Source organism: Lynx rufus, unplaced genomic scaffold (genome assembly GCF_022079265.1).
Source record: "Lynx rufus isolate CCGP_SWC_20201006 ecotype Redwood Valley unplaced genomic scaffold, mLynRuf1.p SCAF_6, whole genome shotgun sequence".
Taxonomy (NCBI): Eukaryota; Metazoa; Chordata; class Mammalia; order Carnivora; family Felidae; genus Lynx; species Lynx rufus.
In genome coordinates, this window is record NW_025814878.1 from 52594293 (window position 1) to 52609117 (window position 14825).

At 39.3% G+C, this 14825-nt stretch overlaps 1 pseudogene; it reads right to left on the bottom strand.

The window, feature by feature from the left end:
- Nucleotides 1–13699: 13699 nt before the first annotated feature.
- On the bottom strand, nt 13700–14630 carry LOC124528006 (platelet-activating factor acetylhydrolase IB subunit alpha2-like; annotated as a pseudogene).
- Between the last annotated feature and the right edge of the window lie 195 nt (nt 14631–14825).

Sequence of the window (14825 nt, forward strand, 5' to 3'; positions counted from 1 at the left end):
TTTTTCTATGGCACTATGATAGGTAGTTGAAGTGGACTGGACATTAAGTTATTTAGAGGTTAGGAAATCAAGGATGCAAAGAAAAACACAGTGGGATTGGCTATTCCCATGGGCATTGGAGTCATTCAGTATTATTCAGGGTACAAGTGTAAAGAGGAAGATATTCTGTCAGTCTTCACTAAGGGTGAAGCGAGACAGTGTGGTACAGCTGAAAGGCAAGAGCTTCTAAGGATGTCTCTTTTTTTATATAAGAAGGTGGAGGGGTAAATGGCTAGAGATAGTGCTGGAAAAGAAGAGGGATGCTGAGAAATGCTAATCTCACCTCGTAATTCTCAATTTAGTGAGCTACTGAACTTTCTCTTCTGAGGCTATGGAGGAGTTGGTATCAGTTATGACATGGTGGTGAACAGATACTTGGTGAAGATTTTGGGAACAAGGGGGTTCTCATATAATGACATAAGCCTGAAGAAGAACCTAGTAGAACACTTGGAGGATAAAATAAATAGTTTTTTCAGAGAAAAGGAAGGAGTGGTAGGTATGATAATAATGACACAGAGAACATCAGGATTCTTTATCTCTTGGCACTGATCAATAACAGGACTCATAGGTGGGCAGCATGGTGTGTTATGCTGGTCTGAAAGTTGCCAAGAGAATCAGTGTAGCTATTGCCAAGGAGAGTCAGGGGCACTCAGCCTTTTTAGGAGTTGCCTATGGTTTTTGGTTGATCAGCTTCCAACAGACTCCTCTCAGACTGGGGAGGTAACTCTTTAGTAAGAGTTATGTATAATTAAAGTCTCTCATTAGAAGAGATTGTAAAGGTGGTCTACATGTGGCCCAGAGGGCAGAGACCATGTTTATACCTGTGTTTGAGCACAATGATGTAATGCCACCCTGAGACATATGGAGAGTACCCACAGGTGTTATCTGCTGGTGAGAGATTTTGATGAAAGCTATAAGCTCTTAACTGCTTTTGGTGACCTCAAGAATATTTTTTCTGATGCCCATAAAATGTAGAATCTGGGTAAAAAACACATTTTTTCATCTGGGCTTTCAAGTAACTTTTCTTATGATACTTTCATAGGGTTTTAGCCATAAAGAGTGAGTCAGTTTATTCAGTTCCCATGTGATGCCTAGCCAGGTATTAGAGCCACTGGATAAAATTTGGATGATATGTATTCTAATGAAGCCTACTTAATGACCTTCAAGGTCGCTAGAGCACATGAACAGTGTGTTAGAGGGGGAAAAAAACTCTAAATTTTCTGTGGGGTCCTTAGGAAACTCTTTTTCTTGTCTACTCTCATGACAGTTACTGGATATTATTTAGGGTTTTCTAGTCTTGTGTTTCTAGCTTCACTGGGATTCCAGGATGTTCTCTGCATCACACAATAGACAAGCCACTATGATAGCTCAAGAGTACTTTTACAAAATAATCGATTAACCAAAGTAATAACTCTCTACCAACTCTTCTACTACAGTGTCTATTGTATGTTCTTTCAGGCCTTATATCTTGTACTTTTTAATGTTTTTACTGAAAAAAATCAATCTGCAAATACCTCTGATTAATTATGAATTTTGATTCCCTTAATGTGTGTATGAAGTTCAAATTCTGGCACATTTGTTCTTATTTCCCATAACTTTCTACTACCTAGAAATTGGTTATGCCTGCTAAGCTATCTGAATTGTATTTGAGTTAATTATTTTCGAAGGCAGATAGAAAGATTTCCTGTTCTTCAATCTGGTTGTCTTTAGCCAAGAATTCACATCATGTCCTAACCAGAGGCCTGTTTTGTTTGTTTTTATTTTTGTCCTTTGTGGGAGAAGGCAGAGCCAAATTTTTCTGTCTCTGTCTCTCTTTATCGTTCAGAAAGAAAAAGCTTATTACCATTCTTCTAAGTCCTGGAACTGCTGGACTGCAGTGATGATTCATCCTTTTGTCTCTCGACTTTGCTATGTTCTTTTGTATGGTTTTGTAAACATCCAGCTTTCAATAATCATGCATATTATATATATCAGATTATATATAAGATCTAAATAATATGTAACAACAGCTCTTCATGAAAACTTACTCAATTAAATGTTGCATTTAATCCTCCCCAAATCTTTGCATGGTATTTATAAGCTAAAGAATCTTTTATCAATTATTATAAATGTTAATAACAAGAATCTATTCCATAAATAACTTGCTATTTGGAAAGAACAATGAATGCATTTTTCTTAAGAACACAGCAATTATGTTATAATTTTTAAAATTTTGTTTCAGCTACAAGAAAAATATTTTTGGTTTTAACCTTCCTTTGATTCAATAGAATGTAATTTCCTCCTCAGTGTTAAGTTTTGGTTCTATCCAACATTAAATAGTATGTTTTGACTAAATGGGAATACAAGGGAAGATTATTCTAATTAGAAATAATTATTAAGGTAAAACAATGTCTAATTGCACTGTGGTTGTAGGTAGGTATCCATCTGCAATTACAATATGCCTCTGTATATTTGCCTGATTTATAATTCAGTCACCAAAATAGCATGAAGTCAAATATGTATTTTCTCAAACTCCAGTAAGAACTATAATTTGAAGCCATATTTTTATTATAAGAGGGCTAAAAATTTTTATTTATTTATTTACTATTTATTTATTTATTTATTTATTTATTTATTTATATTTTAGAGAGAGAGAAAGAATGTACATGCAAGTGGAGGTCAGGGTCAGAGAGAGGGAGAGAGAGAGAGAATCTTAAGCAGGCTCCACACTCAGCGCAGAACTCAGGTGGGGCTTGATCCCCCCACCCTGGGATCATGATCTGAGCTGAGAAATCAAGAGTCAGATGCTCAACTGAGCCACCCAGGTGCCCCAAGAGGATTAAAATATTTTAAGGGTAAAAATACAAGTACAATATTTTCTTTTCTTTTTACAATATTAATTATTTCCTTATAATTCATTACCAAAATCTTTGTAAAACATGTTTGTGTTCAAATGAGCATCATTTTTTCCCTCCCTTTCTGTCTTTGAGTGGTAATACTGTACTTCTAGTGCCCATCTCTGAACTTTTCATTCAGGGTAAGGTGGGGATTACACCGTGATAAAGAACAAGCCTTTCATACTAAGTCATAAAATACTCAGAATGATGTAATCCCTATGTATAAAATGTCTTGTATTTAAATATACATTCAGAAATTATACCCATGTCCAGAATGATTACCACTTAAATTTCTTGTTTTTAAAAATTTTTACTTGAAAAACATTGAAAAAAATCACATATAATCCCACTATTTAGTGAATATATAAATAGTGAAAAGAGATCATCTCAGTCTCTGGCCAGGAAATCCCCCTGACAACTATTCATACTATCTAGTAAACACAGTTAAAAATTGGGAGTGCATTGTAGACTAAAACTTTTGTTAGAATCAATTACCTTCTGTGAATGGAAATAACAACTGGGGTCTGAAGAGCCCTGGAACTAACAGCTGCTGGAATCATACTGTCATGTTTATAGTCCATAGATGAGTGGCTAAACACATTTAGAGTAAGGCATTTTGGAACCTTCTGCTGTGAATACTTTAAAAAGCTTGTAATATATAGATAAGAGAAAGAAGTAGATCGAACCCAGAACTGAGAGTTCTATCAATTAACCCTCCCTACCTGTGGTGCTTATTTCCATCTTTACTTTTTTATTTTCCCCTTTTTCAGTTGACCCTTGATTTTTTAACTCCTGTCTATTCTACCCCTACTACATACAGCCCCTTCAATGTAGCATGCTTATTTATTGCCTGTTGTAGCTGCCAATACGTTTCTCTTTTCAAGATCTCCTCTTTCTTAATTGGACACTTCCCAGTGTATTGGACAGAATGCCTGCCACTATCTGAGGCCATGCTCTTTTTCTAGCAGTTCCCACTCTTGGTTTGTAAACTGGCCTCATACATAGAGGGCAAGGAGAGGCCAAAGAAAAGGTAAGACCCACTCCAGATTGGTAGATAACATATTTAATAAGCAAGGAAACTTACATACCAGGCTTGTCTTATGCAGTGGAAAGATGAGTAGATTTCTGCATTTGCTCTCCAAATCTTAAAAGTTTATTTAGATGCCTCAACTGTGTTCAGTCATGAATACCATCTAGATAGTCTCAACACCACATTTCTGTCTCAAGGCTGTATCCTTGGGGCAGTTTCTGGGAGTGGGAAGGTAAGCAGAATGAACCTTCAAACAAGGGCAGAGGTGAGGACCCTCCAATTGCCTGGGTCCAGCTTACAGGTCAACCGGTACTAACACCTTTTCAATGACCTCACTCAATGTTCCATCTCTTGTGACTGGCTCTTATAATCTCACATGCCTGCTTCTTTCATAGTGTGCCCTGAGAGGTCAGTAGGGGGTTTCATAAGCCTAGAAGTGGCTCATTTGGTGGCTATCTGGCTGCATTGGAGGTAGATGCCATAGCAATGTTATAGGGACATACAATAGAAAATATAGGTTAAGACACTAATTCCCCAAATCAGTGATCACTTTTTCCCCCACAAGCCCCATACTCTGAACCATTGATTTACTAAGGCCCCTAGGCTGGTGTTCAGATCACCCAAGGTGTTCACTTGTATCCTCATGTGATTTAATAAAGATGCTACATTAACAGATTCATCAAGTATGGACACACAATATTCTTCTTGGATAATAGCACAGATGCCTCCTTGTGGGGCAGTAATAATGTCCAAGTCCATCTTATTTTGGAGGACAGCTTTTCTTATTAGAGACATCTCAGTGTCCAGTAATGGCAGGCTTTGTTGACTATCATTCAGGGCTCGCTGAGTGAATTTAGTAGGGGCTGTAACCTCCTTCAGGCCAATAGAGGGAGCAGAGATGACAGCCAAATGATCATACCAGTAGGAAATAGAACATGCTCACCTGGCCTTGAGAGAGAGGGTGGCAGCTTTAGGAACTTGACCTGGTTGTACATACTATACATGTTGGCTGGGAAAGGGAGAACTGTCAGGCATGAGAAGAGGCAGGTGGGATAAGCCAGATCAGAACCCCTACTTTCTCTCCTCTTTTAATGATATGTGTTCCATTCAAAATGTAATGTGTTTTAACAGGTGCAGCTTGCAGCAGAACAATATCTACCCAGTAGAGATTGAGTAGTTACTCCTCACCTAGGGATGCAGAGTAACTCATTCATCCTGGGGGGATGTCCTATTGCAAATTCCAGTAGATAACTCCTTTCCACTTGTGATGGGGCTTGGTATTCTCAGCCACATAGCACATTGATCCACAGTGAGAGTCCGGGTAATGGCTGTTTCCATACTTGGCTGACTTCCATACCTTTACAATATTAGGTGCCTCAGCAGGAGTCCCCAGTCTGGGATATGGGGCAATAGACCCTACTGCTTGATCACTGAAATGTATTAAGGCCTGGAACACAGTACTTTAGTCTACCTGGCCAAGGTGGTTTTACCTGTTAGTAATTTAATCTGCTGCTTTAATATCTCATTCTTCCTTTATACCAGCCCTACAAACCTACAGGTTTTAGAGTACATGGAACCCCCAATCAGTGTCATGTTCTTTTGCACAGTTCTGCATATCATGAAATGTGACCCAAATTACTATCGATTTGATGAGAGTATTCACACATGGTACTCAGCTTCTCCTAATACTGGCAGCCTGGTTTATATGGCATCAAGGGGAAGCTTGGGTTAGGCCAGATGCAGTGTCCACACAAACCAGGGAGTATCACTAAGAGGGAAGGAGCCAATAAAATCAATTGGCCAATCCCTCATATGTTGGGAACTCATGTGGGTGGCCTTAGACTCCTTTGGCAGTTGTGTTGGATGTTGTTTAAAACACACAGAATATGTTATTACTACATCTACCGAGTGACTATATTTCAAGGACAACCTGGCTAGTTGGTAATATGTGGTCCTACCCAACTATTGAAGTAGTCACTCTTTCTATGCATCAAATCTGCTGTATCTGCTAAAGGGTCAGTTGTTAGGGCATATATCCAAGCTGGGCAATGGCTTCTTAATTGTTAGAGGTGGTAAGTGCCTTATGAGCCATAATGTGAATGACAGTGAAGATTACCTCAGGCTCCTACAGGTGAACCCAAATGTCTCTCCACACATCCTAGCTCCACAAGGGCACACTCATGAATCATCAACTCTGTGGCTTCCCGTTGTCCAAACCACAGGGTTAGTCTCTTTAGACTAGCCCAACTGTCAGTGCAAAGGAGTAACAGCCAGGGCTCCTGAGCGATCACCAAACCTCACTGAGCTTAGCCTGTTGGCTGTTGTAGTTTATTTCTTCCTGAGAGGCTCCACCTGGAGAAGCCCTGGGTACCCTGCTAGGAGCTGTTGCTCTATGGAGGTATATTGGCTTTCTGCCCCATTCCAGAGTCGGGACCAAAATTCTAGGGGCACTCCTCTCTTCCATTGTCTTTGCCACAGTGCTCAACTCATACCTTCTAGAATCATGGATCCAGCTAATTTAAATGGTAGTCATGTTGGGAGATGCCCAGAGTTTTAATCTACTTTTCTGGTATTTGCCTTTCTCAAAGGTTACTTGCTGCTCTGCTTCTCAGTTCCACACATGTTCTTTCTGTACTACACAGCATGAGTGGCAGAGGCACCATACAGGGTGGGAAATAAAAGTCCTCTAAAAACCCCAAATTCCTACAAAGACTGGAATCTCCTTTACATCCTTATTGGTTGGATAGGTTTGGATCTTATCAAACATAACTTCTGGGACAACATATATCTTAGCCAACCAAATGACTCCCAAAACCTTACAGTGTTGCTTGCGCCCTGAATTTTCAGTGGGTTTACCACCCATCTTTTTCTTTGCATATGTTCCAGCAAAGCCTGCAGAATGTCCTGTAGTAGAGGCAGGTCTTCACCTGTTAATGCAATGGGTCCATTTTACTGATGCAGAGGAGAGCAGGGATAGACAGCAGACTACCTTCTCATGACATATGGTGGAGCTGTGCAAATAGCCTTGGAGAAGCACTTGAACAGAATATTATTGTCCTTCCCACATGAAAGCAAATTGATCTTAGTTATCAGTATACTGTGCTTGTCAAAGACTTTTCCATGAATCTCCTTGAAGATGAAGGACTTCTGCCAGAATACTTTTTGCCAAAGCACCAGAGCCAAATAATAACATTATGCAAATGACAAAGGACTTTAAAATGACCACGGTTAAAAATCTGATAAGAGTTTATTATAATGCAGTTGACAAGAGAATTAGGTCATATCTGTGACATACTTTTTAAAATTATAACCGGTCTATCATTACATAATGATAGAGTATAATTATCATTATACCAGGACATATCAGTCTTTTAGGAATTTCACATAAATACACCCTAAAGAAAGTTTAGCATCACTTCTTACTTGACAATGCTTCCCATGAAATTTAACATACGCACAAAGTTACATAGTTGTAAGCAACTTAGCTCTTATAATAGAGAAGATTCTTTTTCTTTAGTCAATGATCTGATAAAGACAAAACACAGAATCTTTGTTTTACAGGCAGATTACATTAAAGATAAACATTTGTTTACAATTTCTTATCAAGAGCAGACCAAAAATATAAGAAAATGTTGTACTTTTAACAGAGAGAAAACCAAATTCTAATTTTATATTGGTGTACTCTTAACATTACATTTTTTCTTTTTAGCTTAAATCCATTCCAATCTTAGCCTGACTATACATGAAATTCCTTTTTCAATATTCCTTTTCCACAAATTCTCTATAATTTTCATACCTCCTTAGATTTTGTCCTTTTTTCCCCCATCATTTTGTTTTGGGATGAAATTATTTTTTTCTTTACCAATAAAAAACAAAACAAAACAAAAAACCAAACAGACATAAAAACATACCCGTCATATCTTTCCTTATCCAAAAAAACCTCATATGTTCTATTTTTTAACCTTTTTATATACACTCATTTGCTTTCACCCTTATTATTTGTAGTAGTTTTGTAAATAAAAAACCTTATCTTTTTTACAAATCAATTTTGGCAATGCCCCCTAGAGGTAGAAAAACATCATATACATACAACATACATGTATATATGATAGGAAAAAAATAGGATAAAATAGGTAGAGATGAAAAGGATTAGGACCTGATGTCCCTGGGTGGGGAAAGACATATTTTGGAACAATGCTGGGAATGTCTGACCATGGCAAATGCCCTGAGGTGACTCATCCCAGGTTTCTTTCAGGAATTTAACAAAAGACCTGACTAAAAATAAGTAGACCATAAAACCTATGACCCACAAGGAACTGGTATGGCCATAGACCACCCCTCATACAATGGAAATGAGCCAATCATGAAGGGACAGCCCAGCAACTAGAATTATCCAGCCAATAAGGATGAAACCTGAGAAGGATCAAGTGGGGAGGGTAAGAGTGGGGCAACTGGAACCTGATAAAACAAGGACCCTTGCCTATTGTAGGTGGGCATTCACTTTCAAATGTCCCCTCTTTGTAAAGAGAGCTTTCCTACTCTTCTTCCTTCCTAATCTTATATTCTTTTTGCCCATTTTGTGTCCATCTTTTAATTATTTGAAGTGGTGAGACAATGAATCCCAGGTATTGTGTTAAAAAGTCCTGCAACACATAGACATATATAAACATACTACTTACACAAACAGAAACCCCATAGCCTTCATTCCAAAACTTTAGCCATAAATCATGTACCCACTCACATGGTATTTGTGATCTTATGAAGGCTGTGCATTAGATTTTTGAGCAAGAGAACTTCTCTAACAGTCTTTTATTTAAGTTTATTTATTTATTTTGAGAGAGAGAGAGAGGGTATGTGTGTGTGTGAGCATGAGCAGGGGAGGGACAGCGCAAGAGAGGCAGAGAGAGAATCCCAAACAGATTCTGCACCAGCACCCTGGAGCCTGATGCAGGGCTTGAGCCCACAAACCTTGAGATCATGACCTGAGCCAAAACCAAGAGTCAGACACTTACCCAACTGAGCTACCCAGTTGCCCCTCCAATAGTCTGAATATTAAATAGCCTCCTTCCTCCCAGTGCTTTTTTCTTCTTGAGTCTCTGTGGGCAATGTTTTGGTTATCTCCTGGGGTGTATGCATTTCAAAGACATGATAAGATTTACAACTTCAAGGGACAGAGAAAGAATGTATTTTCCCTTAAGTATTTTGGGATAATTGCTATTTAAAATTTTCCTTTTGTATTTGGGGTGAGACAACATGGGGTATTTCCAGTTTCTATCAATCACCATAACATCCTCCTCTTCATTCTCATTTTTCCAATGACTCCATCTTTTAGCATCCCAGTTAGGCTTTGTCACAAGTGCCCAGACCTTAATCTGTAGCAGTTTGTGCCATCCCAGTTTTCCTAAGCAGCATGCTAAATTGTCCCAATTTATTACCTTGCTCTTCCAACTTGTCTGCCAGCCACAAAGCTAGGACCAGTTTGCAAACCAACAATTGCTGAGTCAGGCAGGAGACTAAAGTAATGAGCCTTGAGAACAAAGCATCCACAGGGGAAATCCCAAGGTAGCCACCAACATCTGTGTGTGTGTGGGGGGGCGGATGGCTCTTATGTTAAATGCCAGTGGACTGTGTGTCAGTATGTAGACACTTGGAAAACACTGGATGTTTTCATGTGCTGTGTTTTCACAGTGCACTGTGACAAAGAAAGGAAAGGAATTGTCACTACAGTGGACTGGCTCCTGCTGTTGGCAGTCACCTAGACATGGACGCCCAACTAGAAGCTAAAACTTGACTTAGAAAGTTGGAAGAAAAGCGGAAGTTAGAAAAAGGCATGCAATTGTCCATTATTCTGCTAGCTTTGTGGCTGGCAGACAAGTTGGAAGAGGAGGATAATAAATTGGGACAATTTAGCATGGTCCTGTACAGAAGTCAAGGAGAAGCCAAAGAAAGCATACCACTCCAGATTGATAGGGGACAGTTTTAATAAGCAAGGGTACTTTTGAAGCTTGTTTTGAGCAGCTGTAAAACTAGTGGATTTCTGTACCTACTTGCCAAATCTTAAAAGTTTATAAATGACCTTCATTGGTTTCAGTCACATACATTGTTCATATGGTCTTAATACCTCATTTGTTTTCAAGGCTATGTCTTTGGGGTGGCTTCTAAGAACAGAGAAGGCAAATGGAGTGCATATTCCAAGGAGGAGTGGGAGGGAGTGGGAGGCTCCGATTGCTTAGGTTCAACTCAAAGGTCAACAACTAGTCATATCTTCTTCTTCTTCTTTTTTTTTTTTTTTTTAAATTTTTTTTTTCAACGTTTATCTACTTTTGGGACAGAGAGAGACAGAGCATGAACGGGGGAGGGGCAGAGAGAGAGGGAGACACAGAATCGGAAACAGGCTCCAGGCTCCGAGCCATCAGCCCAGAGCCTGACGCGGGGCTCGAACCCACGGACCGCGAGATCGTGACCTGGCTGAAGTCGGACGCTTAACCGACTGCGCCACCCAGGCGCCCCATTCTTCTTCTTTTTTTAAAGTTTATTTATTTATTTGTTTTTGAGAGACCAGGGGACAGACAGAGAGAGGGAGAGAGTGAATCCTAAGCAGGCTTTGTGCTGACAGCGCAGAACATGACAGGGGCTTGAACTTACCAACCATGAGATCATGATCTGACCCAAAACCAAGGGCTGGGTGCTCAACTGACTGAGCCATCCAGGCACCCCATGCAATTCTACCTTGAAATTCATCAGACTGCTATTGCTGAAAGATTACAGGGTAACCTAGTTGTCAGACTTCTTGGTTTTAGGTGCAGTTAGACCATCCTACTAACATGGTTTCTGGTGACTTTTTTTGGGGTGACAGTGGGGTTCATGGGGTCCAGAGCCAACAACCAAGAAAGAATTCTTGAAGATGTCTTTGGTGCAAAAAGTGATTTTATTGAAGCATGAGGACAGGACACATGGGCAGGAAGAGCTGCCCTGAGACCATGAGATGAGACTGGTTTCATACTGTGGAGTTGGGGGGAGGTAAAGTCCAGGGGAAGTTTCCAGTGAGATTTTCATATCCTAAACAAGACTCACAGGATAGTGGAGGCCTAGCTATTGTCAGGCTAAGGTTGTTTTCCCTCTAGCAAAGCATTAGCATTAAGGTAGTAGGGAGTTCCAGGAGAAACTCTGCCAGCCTCAAGTATTTGCCAATGGGCTGCAGGTTATAAGGAAATTGAGTTCTATCTGCCATTTCCTTCGGACTTTGTTTCCCACATCAGTTTCTACTTGATTATTCCACCTCTCTAGGGTTTGTGTGAGAAGAGGCTAAGACATGCCTGTGTGTAATCCACACCAGGCTTCTATTACTTGATGGAACCTATATAAATCCATTGCAACCAAAAAAGAATATAATACTCCTAATTCACCTAGTAATTGGTCTTTTCAACTTGGTCCCTGGATAACTTGTATGGGTGGGACCAGTGTATAAATTAACCCTGCCTTTCAACACTATACCTCTTCTACCTGTGTCTCCTTCAGGATCTAATCAAGAAGAAAGTGTTTCAGGATATTAATAGGTTATATTCTACATAAAGTTAAAATATTTTATCAAGATACTCACCAGTGATTTAAAAATCAATCTGCATTCTAAGATCCTCTGTGTTACTGTGAATGTTTCCAAGGTGTGCCAGAGAAAGGCTGACAATTGCCTGTGTGTGTTGCATTCAGATTTGTGATTCTGCACTGTTACTTCTGAAATTTAGTTTTATCTTAAAAGTCAGTCTTGGAGATAAAGAGCTTAATGATGTATTATAAAGATCTTGGTTTAATAGAAAACGTGAGGTAAATTTTGCCTGTCAGATGAGCAACCTAAAATTCTAGCTACAAAGGGATTTCAGATTTTGAGTAATCTGTCTAGACAAGGGTAATTATAGAAAGTGACTGTTACTTCTCTAATGTTAAGTTTGAAATTTGATAACGAAAAATGAATATTATTTATTCAGATGCACTATTTCAAGTAATATACTTCACCAAGAGGCATGGTTTCACATCCATATATCAGACTGCCTTGTGAATATTTCCCTTTTATTTTTGCAGGATTTTCAAAACTTGTTAATGGATTTCTTTTTTTTTATAGAAAGGAAATTTTAATGTGTTAAACATCATGTGCATTTTCTGTTGTTAATGAAGACATGATACATTCAGAAATGTATTAAAAAACAAAAAAGACAAAAAAAACAAGACCAAACACCTTCCTAGAAAGAGGCTTCACGAGAAAAAAATCAGCCCAAGTTCTATTCCTTTCACTCAGAAGTGTCTCTTAGCACAAATCAGCAACCCCTCCACACACAAAAGCACTGCCATTTGTCTTTGCAAGCAGAACATAAAACACATGCCTTAGTTAACAGGTTACTTCAGTGCCCACCTGGTCCAGTTTAAAATATTTGTTTGGAGATCCAGTTTGTATGTCCTCCATAGGTACACTGAACAAGAAGCCATGTATTGTCCTATTATTTTGTAAATGGCAGCTCTTGTAGCAGAAGCAAACCATTAAGATTATAAAGAGCTCTCTCTTGAAAGAAATTCTCAGATGAAAATACATTAAGGAGAAACTCTGAAAGTTAAACAAGCCTAGTTTTTTTTTTTTTCACTAAAATGGTGGGATCAAGGTAGAATGTCTGTTCTGAAGAGCAGCTCCATTTGTCTCCCCACGAGAAAAGGCCAAATTTTTTAGGACTCATATAATTTAAAAACTAAGCTAATAAAAAAATAAAATATACACCTTAAGATACTATAAAACTTGAAATAATGTCAGGGTTTATGGAATGGGAAATAGAGTTCTGTTTTTTTTTTTTTCTTTTTCAAGAAAGGAAACTATAATACAGTTTTAAGGTAAAAACAAAACAAAACAGAACTCTGAATATGGATAGCATTTCACAGACTGTATGCACACAACACCACACAAGAGTGAGTTACATATCAGTGATTATCATGCAAATAACTGGCTGGCGACTTAGATTTCCTGCAACAGAAGTCCTGGGTCAAAAATGTGTTAAAAGCTTGTAATGTCAAGGACAAAAAAAACGGTATGAGGGAAAGGAAGAAAAGCCTGCCTGGGTCTGTTATAGACATGATATTCAACAGCATAAAAATAATACCTTCCATATAGCCCCCCAAATGGGGCAAAACCTATCTTCCACAACTTAACATGGGAAAAATAAATTCACTTGTAACTATAGCACTCCCATATTTGAATGATAAATATGTTCAATCTGGTGCTATAAGTTAAGAAATTGTTGAGAATATATATGAGTAAAGCAAAATAAAAACAAAAGGCTAACCTTAAAAACTGGAAAACCCATCTGTTCTAAAGCCAAGTAGGTATAATCCTGATCATTACTATATATGACATAATCCACAGAAGGAAAGGAAGGCCCAGAAAAAAAATCTTCATTTTGTTCAGTACTTAGGTTTGATGTTATCCTATGAAGAACAGTGACAATTCAATGAATGTGTCACACATACAACTGAAAATCCCCTTCTGGTTTCAAACACATTTAAACAATAATCTTCCTTGGCTAATTTTTCTCCTATGCCAGACACAACTTCTTTGTACAGGACCAGTTCAAATACCTCCTCCCCTTCAAACAGTAGATATGAACATTCAGGAACATTCTACAATGCCAAGTGCCTTAAGAAAGAGAAAGATTCTGAAGTTCTAGTGACATAAGTGATCTGAGGAAGCCAGGTTGTGATTAACACTGATGGGAGCCAATTAGGCAGCGGTGGTTTGTTTCTCCTCAGGTGTTTCCTCCAACAACTGCATGATCAGTTTGTGCAGGGGTTTGCAGATCTTTGAGTAACCCCCTCTTGTGAGATGCAGAAAATCAAATATGTCTTGGCAGGAGATGGCACCATCCAAGTGCACAAAGCCCCCATCTATATTCAGGAGCTGCACATTGGCAGCTTTGGCAGGGTAACCGTGAGGAATTAGTTCACCTTGGCGTTCTTTTACCTCAAAGGGCTGGGCTTCTCACCTCAAGGTAACAAACACAATTACAATGATTTTAGCCTGTGGCTGCCTTGTGTTAGTAAAGTTCTACAATGGCCTTGATTCCACCTCCTACTTCTCCCGCTATATTTTCACGGTTGTTTGTTCCTACCCAAATGACTATGACCTTAGGTTTAATAATCTCCAGTTCTCAGGCTGCCTGGGTGGCTCAGTCGGTTAAGTGACTGACTTTTGATTTTGGCTCAGGTCACAATCTCATGGTTTGTGAGATTAAGACCCCCATTGGGCTCTATGCTGATGGTGTGGAGCCTGGTTGGGATTCTCTCTCTTCCTCTCCCTTTCTCTCTCTCTTTCTCTTTCTCTGCCACTACAGCACATGCACTCTCTCTCTCTCTCTCTCTCTCAAAATAAATGAACTTAAAAAATAATAATAAACTCCAGTTCTCCATTCTTTAGTCTCCATAAAACATATTTTGTATCTCCCTCAGTTCCAAAATTCAGTGCATTAATTGGGGCAAAAAGCTCTCACCATATCTCCTATTGCTCCACCTTGGAGTCCCCACAAACAGTACATCCTGTTCTTTGTGTTTATGGTCTAGGACAAATCTGTTGTGCTGAGACATCATCTGTCATCTCCTTGAATATCGACCACTGCATGTGCAATAGCTGCTGGGTTTGAATATCCTTGGCTCATTCTATACTCAGGCAGAGGGTCCCTGCAGGTTCCAAGTGGCTGTGGCATGGGCTGGTGATATGTCTGTCGCTCACTCAGTCCCTGTGCCATGTCCCTCGGCCCAGCACCAGCAGCAGCTCCTCCTGTTAATGGGATCCTTCCTCCCTCTCTCCCTTTCTCCTTCCTTCCCTTACTCCCTCCCCTTACTTCCCTCTC